Source organism: Harpia harpyja, chromosome 1 (assembly GCF_026419915.1).
Source record: "Harpia harpyja isolate bHarHar1 chromosome 1, bHarHar1 primary haplotype, whole genome shotgun sequence".
Classification (NCBI taxonomy): domain Eukaryota; kingdom Metazoa; phylum Chordata; class Aves; order Accipitriformes; family Accipitridae; genus Harpia; species Harpia harpyja.
This window is the reverse complement of record NC_068940.1, coordinates 32,116,301-32,130,441: the sequence shown is the minus strand read 5'-3', so window position 1 is coordinate 32,130,441 and position 14,141 is coordinate 32,116,301. Positions and strand designations below refer to the sequence as shown.

At 42.8% G+C, this 14,141-nt stretch overlaps 1 protein-coding gene across 2 annotated transcripts in view; it reads right to left on the bottom strand.

Annotated features, from left to right (window-relative positions):
• Positions 1 to 14,141, bottom strand: part of LOC128141115 (uncharacterized) — a 210,509-nt gene that overhangs the window by 38,546 nt on the left and 157,822 nt on the right. The gene's annotated exons all lie outside the window — the stretch shown is intronic.

Here is a 14,141-nt window from a genome sequence, read left to right as displayed (position 1 = left end):
TAGCGAAACCATTTTTATCCTGAACTTGGACTCATCAAAATGGTGCATATGTTAACTTGCATTTTGCAGGGACAAAAACCTTTGCCAACATAAAAACGCGTGGACCCCCAAATGGGTTAATCTTCACAGGCGTTACCCGCAATAGCGAAGTGATAGTTCACATTAAATTCACTGCTCAGTGTTAATGTTTGTTTCACATACATATGGGTAATTTTGGAAAGGCCACGAACAAACTTCAGAATTTTTTGTAGATGTTTGCAAAAATAAAAAAAAAGGCTAAAATTATTAGATGAACAATCTAACTGTATACAAATGGAAAATGGGTAGAAAAACTCGCTGAAGATTGCTGTAGCTTAAATTCCCCCAACACCCACACTCACATATACCCCTGTGAGGGCAGGAAATAATATTAAAATCTTGCAATATTTTTTATTGCCCTGGGTGGGCAGCTCCTCCCACAGCTGAATTGCCTTTTGCAAGGCGTTGCTCTCCCCGTTTTGCTTATTGCAATACAAAAAGAATACGTGATTCATCTTGCAGATGTTAGAAAAGTACCTCCCCATCTGGAGACGCGAGCCAGGCGCTAGACGTTGTGCAAAGGCACTTTCCAGGACCATGCGAGTCCTTTGTCACTGCACGGGTTAATAAGCATTGAAGTGCTGTCACCACCGGGGCCCCAAGGAAGCCAGGCACCGGGTAAAGATTTCTGGCCCACTGGCCATAGGAATACAGAGCTGCAGCGAGGCTCTAGCATTAAGAACAGAATGTAATTTTAAAATTAATGAATTCTCTGCAATGCACTTAGTTGGAGAGACGCAGCCCCGTTCTGATTGTGGGAGGGGTACCTCCTCCGCTCCCTAGCTAAAACGATGCCTGGGACTGTGCGGATAAAACACGTCTTAGGAGGCACTTTTCAAAAGACTGAGGTCCATTTAGTCTGCAGCCTGAGTTACAGGGCAAATCTGATTCTGCCTCTAGCTCCCCAAAGTCTCTCTTGCCTTTTTTTTAAAAAAAAAACCCAACAAAATTGCAGTGGCATCATCATTAAGAGATCCAACAGAAGCCTGGAAGAAGAGATTAGCACATACCAGAGTGACAGGGCTGCTAGGAAGGGGAAAAAATAGACAACATCAGTGCAATGTACCATTAAAAGTATGGAGTGACAGATGACAGTTGGTCTGTGATGGGGTGATTCAGCTAAATGGTAAACAGAAGGGCGAATTCTGATCTTGCTTATGCCAACATAAACCTTGGGTTGCAGAGGAGCTGCTTCGCGTCTCTAGTACCGGAGTTGAGCCCATAAAAGCTGTGACTCAGCCAGATAATCTCTGACAACTGTTAGCGCCGTGGTAAATATGGCAGCGTGGCAGGCTGGAAAAGAGACTAAAAAAAGTTTCACTTCCACGCTTCCAAACTGAAATGTTTCAGAGCTTTTTTTCCTCAAAACAACATTTAAAGTCTTGATAGTAATAATAGAGGTGGTTAAGGAATGTCTAGGTAAAACATAACTTTTTTTTTTTTTTTCAGGTTGGATGAAATATTTTGATTATGGCCAAATTAATGAGGTTGCTGAGCCAATGAGTTGAAAAGTCGGTTATTCCCATAACTCCAGTCTCTCTGGATCAGATCTGGTGGACACCTTACACAACCATTAGTGGCGATGCAGTGGACAGACACTAACTTTGCATGAGATGGACCCGGATAGGTTTTGAAAGGAGATATTTGCTAAGAAACTCTTTAGCATTTCATTTTGCTTCAAAGAAAGGATCCCATCTAAAACATACGGTACCCCCTTTGCGTGGGCAGGCGTGCAAACACTAACGCGGGACCTAACAAACTGCAAATTAGAGCCGAAGTCTTGTTGAAGCCAAAGCTAAAACTCTCCCATCCTGCCTGCTGGGGCTTCCTCGTGATAAAGCTGGCTGATTTTAGCACCGAGATGTCTGAAACTCAAAGGGATGGATTCGGCTTGTCCTGCCTCCTGGACCGTCCGAGACCCCTTGTCCCTTCATGGTGGTGCCACCATCTGGCACCACGTTGTTTGCATTTGGCAAACTGCAAGCTAACAATTTACTGGGATGCGAGCGTGCGTCATATTGCTTTGGTGATTAAAAGAACAAATTCCCTTTTTTCTGTCTGTGGTTTAACTTTGCGAGGTATTGGTATTTTTACTTCAGTCCACATCGTGCCTGGTTTCACTAGCAAGCTACTGCGGTATCTGCAGGACTAAAAATAAGTCATTTCTCATGGAAAAATGTCACATTTTTGTGCGCAGAGCTGTGAAGATCTGAAGTTTGCTTCTGGTGTGCATGCAAAAGTTGGGATGCCCACCTGGAAACCCATCCTCCTTGGTGGGAAAAGCCGAGAGAAGGGGCTGTCCCACGGGGGGGCCCACCGCTGCAGCGGGAACTCGCAGCTCCTGAGCTCACATCACTCTCCAAGGCTTTCGGAAATTTAGGATCACTCAGAGCTATTTGAAGAACTGGGGAAAGGTTTTTGTATTAAGCAGAATGAGTTTTGCCTGTGAGCCCGACTCAAGGTGGCAGTGAAAATGGGTCTAGGAAATAAAGCCATGCAGAAGTATTCACCTTACAGGAAAGCCACCAAAAAATATACGGATTGTGGAATTACTCTTTGCTGAGATGGGAATTCAGATTTTATTCCTTTTATTATGTTTTATTTCTTGTGTCATTACAGCACACACAAGCAGATTATTCCCCAGCTACAAAAACAGTTGTACTGAGATGCTGCAGTTGAAAAGAACAAAACAGGCAACAGTTCAACATTCTCAGTTAAGATAATTATGTTAATATTAATGGATATTAATTTCTGTTTATTTTACAAATATTGTTTTAGGAAAGTAGCTTTCAAATTCACACCTCACCAAATGCTTTTCAACAATGATTTGTTTCATTAATTTTATCAGCTGCATTCCTTATTTTTTTATAGCACATTCTTTGCTGAGAGACATTAATCCGTGACAGAGCATCCTAAAAGTCTGTGCAGAGGAACCGAGCTGATAAATGTCGGTGTATAGGCTACCCACCACTGTCAATTTTTCAATTTGCAATGTAGTTGGGGCACGTAATTGATTTCTGATTTTTTAATTTTTATTTTAAAGAAGTCTTGAAAAATTTCTGTGCATATTTTCTCACTGTTTGAACACACATATGAGACCTCAACGTTCAAATGTCAAATTATGTGTGATATGGGTTAGCTAATAAACCCTATGGTATTATTTTTAGAATACCCATAAAAATAACTAACACAGTTTAAATATCTTAGTCAAATATTCAGTGCAAAATTAGTTTTTAGCTGAATTCAGTATCCACCATTTCTGAGTTTCTCACTAATAAATACAAAATGCTAATGGCAAATGAACAGGAAAATATTCTGCGTATGCTAAATTCACCTTATATTCAAAGTGCACAAATGCTTGTGCCATGTGTTTAGTTGGTCAAAAAAAAATAAAGTGCGTTAATGCTTACACCTGAATGAAAAAGGGAACAGTGCACACATTGTTATTTAAAATGTTTTCTTTAAAATCTCAGGTTTAGAAAATGTTGTGGCCTTCTCCATAATGGCGAGAACAGAGAGGGCTAGCTGACACTAAATTTTGTTTCTGATTTTGATCGAGATGAATTCCTACTGATGTAACTCCTCATTTCTGAAGGATATTCTGCTCCCGAGTATTGCAATTTTACCCCAGTGCCCCTTTACCCATCGCAGGGGATGTCGGTGGGCAACTGGCACGAGGGAGCAGCGACTGGTACCCTCCAGCGCACCCAGCTCCGGTTGAGTTACGTCTGGCACATATATTTATTATTCTTTAACACTTGTGTGCCAGCAGGCTTTACGTGCCGTAATCAGACAACGGCATATGACATTACACCTCCGAGATGATAAACTCTTCCCCAAAAGGAGCGTGTAAAGCCACGGCAGGGATGGACATCTGCAGAACCTTCTTCCAGGTAAGGGCGAGCCCTGGGTGAGGGTTTTACAGGCTGAAATAACCACCCTAAGCAGAATGCCAAGCTGCTTTTGCTCTGCGCTTCCCTGCAAATTTGCTGTGAATCCTCCACTAGGTGCTGAATTCCTCTGCTAAAAACTGGAGATGGAGCTAAAAATCAGGTCTTGCGATCAAACCTCCTTGTACTGCGCTGACTCTCGTGTCTGGCGAGCACCGCCAGCTATGAATCAGTGTGGGAATGTCAATAGTGAAACATAACAATAAAAAATGGGTGCAGTCACATTCCCTCCCCTCTACCCAGCTTGCTGGACCAAATTTCTTTCTCTCTCCAAATGTAACTCAAACCCAACGAAGTCAATAGAAAAACCAGTTGACTAGACCCTGACTCACCCCTTGGCTTGCTTAAACCGGGCAATGCCGTTGAGTTAACCCATAATACATGTCAGTTTACCTTCATCCCTTTCCCCAGAGTAGACAGAGAATCCTACTTTTCATATTTCTTTCCCTGGACCTTGGCCAGCTGAATAGAGGTCAAATACGTCAAGCTGGGTCTAAAGCACAGGAAAAAAAATGACCTGCATTTCGACCTTTTCCTCTAGCAGAGTGACAATATAATTCATGTTTATATTCCTGCCTTTGCCACCGTCCTGCTGTTTGACCTTGGGGAAGTCACTTCATCTTTTTGGACCTTCATTTCTCCTCCAGCTCATTTCTTTTGTATTTAGACTAATATGGCGCAAACGCAGACTAATATCTATGGGGCAAAATGTGGCTTACGCTGTGCATTTGCGTTGCTACTACGTAGCGCATCCATCTCCTGGACTTGAGGGCTCAGGCAGAAGTTAAGGAAAATAATATCGGCACAAATTCCCAGCTATGGGATAAATCTAAAGCAACTTACTGTCTCCATGCATGCACATATGCCGTGTGTTTTCAGTATTCCTTGCATGTTTAAGATGACTCAGAAGAATTTGTTCCCAACCACCCAAATTAGCAGGCAGCCTCTTTCATGCAAAGCAGCGCCGTGCCCACCAATTCTGCCATACAGCAGGAAAAGCAAAACGCTCGCTCTGTGCTGAGCTGTGATTGAATTTGTTCAGATTAGACCAGGAGCTGAGCAAACTTGAAATGCCTTCATTTGAGTGAAGCTCCCATTTTTATGGAGATGTTTGGCTGTCTTCAGATCTAATTTCAGGATCCAAACACTCCAATTTCCCTATAAGAATGTGTTCAAACACCGCTTGACTGCTATTCTTCTCCCTTGATGCAGAGCTGGGAAGTCATCACGTCTGATGAGGATTCATTATAAAGTTGACAATTTGCCCCTTCCCTTCAAAAAAACTCAGCAGAGCTTCATTCCTTTCAGCCCACACCAACTCTCATCCGAAGCCTTCCCTGCTGCTTTTAAGAAACCTAAAATATCTGAACTGTAGGATTAAACCCATCCTCACCCCCTCCAAACAAACAAACAATCAAATAACAAAAGAAGGAAGAAATTATCTCTACGGTGGAGCGATGAATGTAAAGAGCTTATATGTTAATCATTAGCAGAAAAAAAAAATCCCAACTGCTCACACCGCCCTGAAGTCAGAAGGAAATAAAGGGAGAGATAAAGGAAGAATATGGACATCGGGCAAAGAAAAGAGGCAAGAGCAAGAAATACAAAGTGCCGCTGCCAAGACTATTATTTGTCCGCTGGGCAAGAGCGCTGTTAGAGCCCTGTCCAGACTGGTTAACTAGATGATTCAACTTTTAAACTCCCGGTAATTCCTGTGGTGAGTCCCCTGGGCTCCCACACCTAGGGGGAGGCCACCCACCCGTAGGCCCCCTCCACGGCGCTGCGCTCTGCCTTGCAGAAATGCCATCGTGTCCTCGGAGGGCTGGGAGGGAGGGAGGACAGAATAAACCCAGCAAGCCCCCCTTCTCTTTTGAAGTCCGCGATCTCCTTTATACCCATCACTTATTCAGGCATTCATTTCTCCTCGTGATGGCTATTTGCAAAATAAAGGCCGAATTTATTTATTTTTATTTATTATTATTTTATTTTTTGGGTATCCCTGGTCTGGAAGGAGTTAAAGTAATTATCTCCTCGGATGTCCACAGCAGCACCACATCCCCGCTGTGCTCTATCAGAGCTGCTGGGGCAGTGTCAGTGATGACTTCACCTCCGTGCATTGCAGCATTCCACAGTGCCCAACTGCTGGAGTTTGCTAATTTGTGTGTTTTCACTCGAGGCCTGCTGATTCAATCATTTTAAAGATGCCCATTTCTTCCAAGCCAGGGATTTTATGACTCTAAGGATTAGAAGCTGTTATCCCAACAAACCCTGGAGCTCTATATATTCTGATTTTATGGTAAGCTTCACTAATAAACTGTTTAAAACATATGCTAATTGTGTTTATTGTATTCTTTAATTATCATATGTATCATTAAAGATGTACTATCCCGTTTGGAATCCTAATACCTAATGCCCTCCTTTTTTTTTTTTTTTTTTTGTACCGTTGCACAGTACTGTGTTACTTTAAAAAAAAAAAGAGAGGAAATAGAGAGATATATATTTTAACAAGGAAGCCTATTTTCAATTTTCATTGTTTATTTAAAAGTAGAGTCTTTGAATTTAATTTGAAATCTCTCTCCTGAAGAAAGGCAGGCAGGGAATGACATAACAAAACATGGCATTCTGTCTCTGTGCATTTTATTCCTTAATTTATTTTTTAAATATGCCTCCCTGTAGTCTATTATGCTTAGTTTTCTGTTTTCAGACTGCTCAAAATGATAATTTGCACAGCCGAGATGGGTTACAAAAGATCAGAATAATTGTCCCCTCATTTTTGTTATAGCTCATTATTCTTATCATACGTACACACACTCATATACACACTCCAGCACGTGCATAATAAATAAGTGTATTATGTATATGTACACACACCCATGTATACATATGTATATTCGCACTTATTCTTGTGCCAATTTTTTCCCAATTAATTAAGAGTTGTTTTTCCAAAAAAGAGATACCAGTCGTCTTAGCCATGCGAGTAATTTTCACTATTTTGAAGACTGATCTTGATCCTGAATGCGGTTTTATCCTGCCCCTTTAAAATGAGGATTTCCCTGCATAATAAAATCCTCATATTTAGCTCTCACAATATATTCCTCTCTACTGACCTGCTCCCAACGGCTGAAACAACGTCTCCCAGCCCTGTTCGCTATTGATTGCAATGGCCTGCCCCCATTCCTCTATTTGCTGTTTTGATTTGTTTCTTTTCTTTCTTTTTTTTTTTTCACCTGGGAAAATGAATTGGCATTAACATCAGGGCATTTCGTTCACTGCTTAAAAACAAAACGGCAACAAAAAAATCCAAGCGTTTTTCAGCTGTGCAAGTTGAGGAAAAGGGATGCGGGGAGAAAGACGCATGTGCAGTGAGATCAGTCCTTGGTCATCAATATTGCAGATGAGAATAATAAATATGTGCAGACACACACCAGCAAAATGTGGGCACGCACGTTTATCACTGGATCCTTCTTCCTTTCCACTGGGCCGTGCGCATTCATGTGCTCCAGCCCAGATATTTAAAGTTTTTTTTCCCCATGTTCGAGGGACATCCTGGGAAAAACATGAACATCCCAACCGAGAGTTATGTTTTGATGCAAAAGAATGAAACTACTGGGCTGCTTCACTGCTGGTGTAGCGGGGAATTTGTTCTCAGGAATTTATCAATCAGACTTTTTTTATTTTAGTTGGTGAAGAGTGTTTCCTTTAGGTACCAGATGCTAATGTCACATCATGAATGAAACCGCTTCTGCAAATTGAATCATGTCATTTGCATTCGCTCATTCAAAATAACATTGAAAAGTGGTGATGCTGCTCTGTGTTAAAGTAAAAAATCATATTTCCAGGCAAAAGAGAGCGTCTGCTTGGGTATCCAAGCCATGATAAAACAATGGGATTTGGATTTTGATAGAGGTATTTAATATATATGTTAAATAAGTGTATCATTGGGCCAAAACTCATTTCAAAACCCACAGAATTTTGGTTTCTAAATAATGCCAATGAACAGTCTACAGCATCCTCGTCACCTAACACAGAACTTAACGTCGGGTCAGATTCTCTTTGTAGGGGTGTCGGGTGAATTTGGAATAAACTGCTTGCATATGTTTTGATGCTTTTCACTTGCTGGGATCACTGAGAATGTCATTAGTTGTTTGTTTTGCTTTTTTTGGAGCTCTAGTCCGTGTGTGCTTGTTGGTTTGACAGCCCAGCCACAGGTGTACTTCAAGCTGCAGGAAGAAATAGTGGATTGTATAATGTCAAAATAATCCTATTGCGATTAGAGACATCTCAGCCGTGTGCAGACCAAGGTTGATTTTACCCCGGCTTCCCTGGGTTTAATATTTCACCCCAGCACACGGGGTGTTGGTGGGTCTGGGGGACGTTTGGGAGAGCACGTCTCCCCTGCCTGCACCAACGCAGCCAACGCCGGTCTGCCCTTGCTGCAGCTCCTGGAAATGATCATTTTGCTCAGCCCCAAACAAATTAAAGCGTCGCCCTCTCTTCCTATTATATTAATGGATTTTATGCTACTTTTTAAATTACGCTGTTTTCAAACATGAATACATTTGAATGTCAGACTCTAGTACCCAAATATAAATGTCAAGACCTCTGTACATCTCTGGCATGAAGGAACTAATTTAATCATCTCAGTGAAGCGATTTCAGTTCAGACAATCACTTTGTTCGAGTGGAAGGGTTATGAAGAGGGTGCACAGTCGCAGGAGAGTGCTTACACACTATTTAGGGCCATGCTTTTTTATAAAAAGAAAACCAAGATGGGCATTTGTTCATGAGTGGAAATTCCCAGCCCCTGCTCAGCTGATGGAAACTGGGGTAATCGTATCTCGGGTTCAGAAAAACGACTTGTGGCACCAAGGAATATTACATTTTCATTTCTTGGGGAAAAAATGGGGGGAAAAGGGATGGGAAATGATCTTTTTTTCTCCTGTGATTGGAGAAAAAAAGGACAATCTTGTGAAATATAGGATGCCTGGTCACTGTGCGCTGCTCAGCTCCCCGAGTGGGTGATCATGCCGGCTGCGTGCACAGATGAAGTGAATGCGGGAGCAAAACCAGCTACAGCTTCGCATATGGGCTGTGGGCCTCCTTCTTCTAAAATTCAGCTTAGATGGTTTCCTTCCTCCTTTTTACATACCGCATTTAAAAAAAGGCAAAGGCAGCGCAGGCAGTATTTTTTCCAAGGGGTAACTGCTAAACAGGACTAGCAGAAGGAGCTTATTCTCTGTGTGAGCCAGCTACCCACAGCAGTCATGTTACTCAACCATAACCTGTGTCTTCAATCTGTCTTAGGAGGAAAGAAAGTTCCTCCTAAATTTTTGGGGGAGTTCGGATCGGCTCTCTGCACAAAAACTCTCATTGGGGTCATCAGCAGGAGCACAATGATTGTATGGGAAAGACCAAGCAACCTCACACCTCATTTCTGGGATTTCTGGAGGGTCAGAGCGGCTTACAATGAAGTAGGATTGTCGGAGAAAGATGAGAAAGAGCAAGGGGAAAGGTGGATCAGAGCATGGAGGCTGGGCATGGGGAATGGCATTGCGGGGGTGACTGCAGGGCTGGTTGGGGACCACAGATTTAATAAATGAGGGACAAGCATCGATCCAACCCGTCCATGTGTGTGGGGAACGTTTGACAACGTCCTTTCCCTGAGCGTGCCACCACCTCCCAAACCGCAGCCCGGCACAGTTTGCACGGGAACCGCTCCAGTTCCCGATGAAGTTGCTGGGAATAAGCACGGATTTGGTGCTGATCGCATTCACCTGTCTTGAATTTAAAACTTTTCAGCTCTAATTCTGTCTTCACGACTAGCAGGATTAAAAAGTTAAAAGTAAAATAATTTTGCTACTGTTTCAAGCGCTGCCAAACAAAACAAACTAAAGGAATAATCAGAAGTGCAATCCATTCTGGAGAGCTTTGGTGAAAGAGGCTTAATTTGTTGGATTACTTGCTACAATTAGATGCAGTATAGATGATATCAATTTATATTAATAGCTCTAACATTTTGTAAGTGTTAGTATGAAAACTGCCCAGCCTTGATAATGAAAACATGCACAAGCGAGCTTTGTAAAACAATCAAAAATCAATCCCATGTGTCAAGCTGAACATATCAATAAGACAGTTTGCAGTCAGAGGGTTTTCTTATGAAGTGCTGTCAACAGTCAACGCTACACTTGTCTGATCCGTCCAGCTCCGCTAAGTGGAAAGATTTCTCGTTTTTTTTAACCCAATAGAAGAGAAAGGAAAAACAGGAAAATGTAAGCCACGGTAATTCATCTCAAGTATCTTGAAGGACAATTAGTAACAAAGGCTAGCAGTGGTAAGCCTGCTCTTTGGTGTGGTTTGGAGATCGGGGGCTGTAATTATTGAGCCATCCTGCTGAATAGCACAATCAATGCTTGACGGCTGCATGGCAGAACGCCGGTGCGACGGCTTGAGCTCTTGTGTAAATGAAACGTCAGGCTGGGGGAAAAGGGGGCCATTGTGTTTACCCGCGCTTTGATTAGCTTTTAGCGAACAATGGATTTTCAAGCCACGCAAGACATTTTAATGGTGTTGTCAGGATCTTTCTTAATAGGAGGTTCGGATGAGGGAGAAAGGCACAGGTGAGGACGATGAATTTCCCCAACGCCATGCAGGTGCAAGGGGCCGGTGTGCACGCAGCCAGCCCCGCTCCCCGGCAGCGAGGTTCTTCCCGGCCGGACCGCGGTCCTCACTGGAAGCAGCCGCCCGGGATCAGAGCAGCAGGACCACGGCACAGTCCTGCCAGGCTTCATGACTGGCTGGGCAGGTGACAAGTTTTTGCACCCGACTACACATTTTTTCTGCCCCAAGGTCCTCAAGCCTCCCCCCTCTTGCTCCCTCAAGCATGGCTCTTTCTGATTTGTAACCTCAGGGTTTGTCCCTCTCCCTCTTCCATCATATTTTCACCCTTTCCCCCCCTGTCTCTCAAAAATAAGCTTCTCCCTGCAGCATCAAGCTCAAGCTTTTCAGCCTTCCCTTTAAACTCCTGCCTAACTTCTCACAGGCACATCTCTATTCTTGTCATGTCTTCCTTCCTTCTTTCACAGCAGAAATATTTATCAAAATGTTCTTCAAACCTGCCAGTAGCTTCACTTCTCCCTTCAGTTTTCCCAGCACTGCTCCTTATATTGCAAAATCATCCCTTCCTCTGTGTGCCGAATGAACATTCAAGCTCGAGCCAAGCATGTTCTGGGAGAGTTTTGTGAGTGCATGTTCAGAGATTAGGGACTCTACCAGATTTGTTATGCAAAGGTATTTGCTAATCCCGTTTTTTCACTAATTGCAAATATTCCAGACTCGGACACTGTTGATAAGTGGGGAAGGGACAGGTAAGCCCAGTGCCTTGTTTCCAGCTGCACGCCAGAAGAGCAAACCCGCACTGCCAACGTACATACTAAAATTTACTTTTTGCCCATGTGTAGACTGTAATGCTCATCCCTTCAGGAAAGGAGGAATATCAAAGTAAAGAAATTCCTGTAGAATACACATTACTTTGTGCTTATTTTTACTGCAGGGGTGTCAAACCGCCCCAGTGAAAGAAGCAGCCCTGGCTGTGCTAAGGCTGCAGAAGACAAGTGACAACAGGAATATCCAAATGTTTTAGGAATGCATTTGCTTTCTTCACTCGGGTCTCATTCAAACACACTTTTGCAGCCAACCTGTTCAGCGTTAATCCCCCCATAACGAGATTACGCACGTCCTACCCAGACCCTGCCAACACTGTGGCTGGTACGTGAGATGCCTGGCTCCTGCCGTTCAGCTCTGATGAAGAGTTTGGTCCCGTATTTCTTCCTCCAGCCACAGCAACTCCTCAGCCATTAAGTAAAGCCAAGCGGGATTGTCTGTAAGCCGCTCGGGGCAGGCACCGTGCCTTCCCCGTAAATCACCACAACGCACCTCCTCAATGGAAGGCAAACTCTGCAGATGTAATTGATTAGTAACTATCAGCTAATTACAGGGTAATCACATGATTATTTTTGCTTTGCAAACTGCATAGTTGTCATGAGATTGAATAATTGTGCAGGGCAATTTTACATGCAGGCACATACTAATGCTGAGTAAAACCAGAAAATCTAAAGGCTGCATACAGCAGGCAGGATTATTTTATTCCTATCACTGTATAAATCCAGTGTGCACATCATTGCATCGTGCGTTTCTAAAAGGATGTTTGGATCCTATGCTCTAAAGTAGAACCAAAAGATAAGAAATCGCTCTACCCGCATTCCTAGAACTAAACACAAACCCTGAAACCTTTGGCAAGGCAGCAGCCTTGCAGCTCTGCCAGCCCAAAGGGAAAATGTGATGCTTCTGCCCCACGGAGGAAGGAGGAGGATTTGGGCTGCTCCTCTCCTAGGAAGGAGAAAGAGGAGGAGAAGCGGAGGCACGGACACACCGCAGGAGCACACACTACTTAACCCGGGAACTGGTTTGCCTGCAGCCCACGTAGCCCTCGCAGCCACACAGTTGCACCTGCAATCAAGTGCAATCGTTTCACTCTCCTCCCAAAGCCTGGTCACAAAATGTAGATAGGGTGGTTGGAATAATTTGTACCTTCATAGCTTATTAACATTTTGATGTTGGCAGGAGAGTCAATCAAATGCCAGCAATGCCACCCAAATATTTTCACAGATGGGTTGAACATTGTACCAGTAAGCAATTTGAAGAAATGATTTTCTCTGTTGGCAGTTTGATTTGAAAGGGCCTTTAGCTTCTGAGTATCTTTTTCCTAGAGACGACGATTAAACATTTCAAGCCATTTTCAATGTCACTGATTCAGATTAATCAAATAGTGAAGAGACGCGGTTAAAGCTGGAAGATACCATGTTCTCTTTGGGCTTTCAGTATTGTGGCATTGAACCTGTGGGATAAACACTCCCACAGAAGAGGCCTGTATTTTCTAAGTTTAATGGAATTATGAATGCTTCCCTTGCCAGGGAATCCTAAAGCTTCCTAAAGCTTCCTACATCTCAGGATACCTGCAAAAAGCACTGGAACTACTAAAATAGGATGGACTGGGGAAAAAAACCACACTTCAGTGAGACAGAAAAAATAATATAAAGAACCAACATATGTCTGAATTAAAAATTGCTTGTATTAATTTAAGTTTGGCATTAGAAGACACATTTCTATATGAGCCAAGAGCTAGCAGAACGTACAAGGGAATATTTTTAGTTTTTATCCAGAAAAGTTAATACAAGAAACACATGCCATAAGCACATTCATGAATGTACAGGAGGATGGTTCAGATCCTCAGCTGATGGAACTAAGCCTCCACCATTTGTTGCAATGGAGATACTGGGATTTACCCCAGCTGAGGCTTCAGCTCAGCCTATGGAAATACTATTGATGCCAAGTGGCCACTAGGCACTAACTGGGAAGGAAGGAAGGAAGGAAGCCGGAGCAGGGAGACTTCATCTCTTTGTATTTCTTCAGGAAATAACGAAGGAAACATAAGTAGAATATATCTGTAAGGCCACGCTGCTGTCAGAGGGCTTGGGTACAGGAAAAACAACTCGAGCTTCACTCTTGTGTTCTAATGTCCTCAGAAGCTGACATCGGAGGCTCAGCCCAAGGCCCCAGATGAACTAAAGAATGTTTCTGTGCAGGAAAAAAATCTCTCAGAATGAGTTATATTGGTTTTACATGGAGCCATATGTACTCACAGTCTGATTTAAAGATAAAAACAAGGAAAAAACCGATTTGTTGCTAGCAGGAATATTTCACCTCCCAGAAGATAATCTATTGTTAATGTTGCATCTGAAATTAATTTTGAATGAAACTGAAAACTCATACACACTCACTGATCTGAATTTGGAAGAATGGAGACACTTCTTAGTCGTTTTTAAAATGCCCCCTGCTACTCCCACACCATGTATTTCAGTGTGCACCAGCTAAGCTTTCTTTAGTTTCCAGGTGTAGATTTTTGTAACTGGAAAATATATGTATCATGCAAACTCTTTTTTTAATATCTCTGGATTGGAAAATCTCACCGGTTAAACTAAGAACTGCGTTAGAAGTAGAAAGGAAAGGTTGAAAGCTGTAAGTGAGAAAAAAAAAAAGAGGAAAAATCAGGGTCACC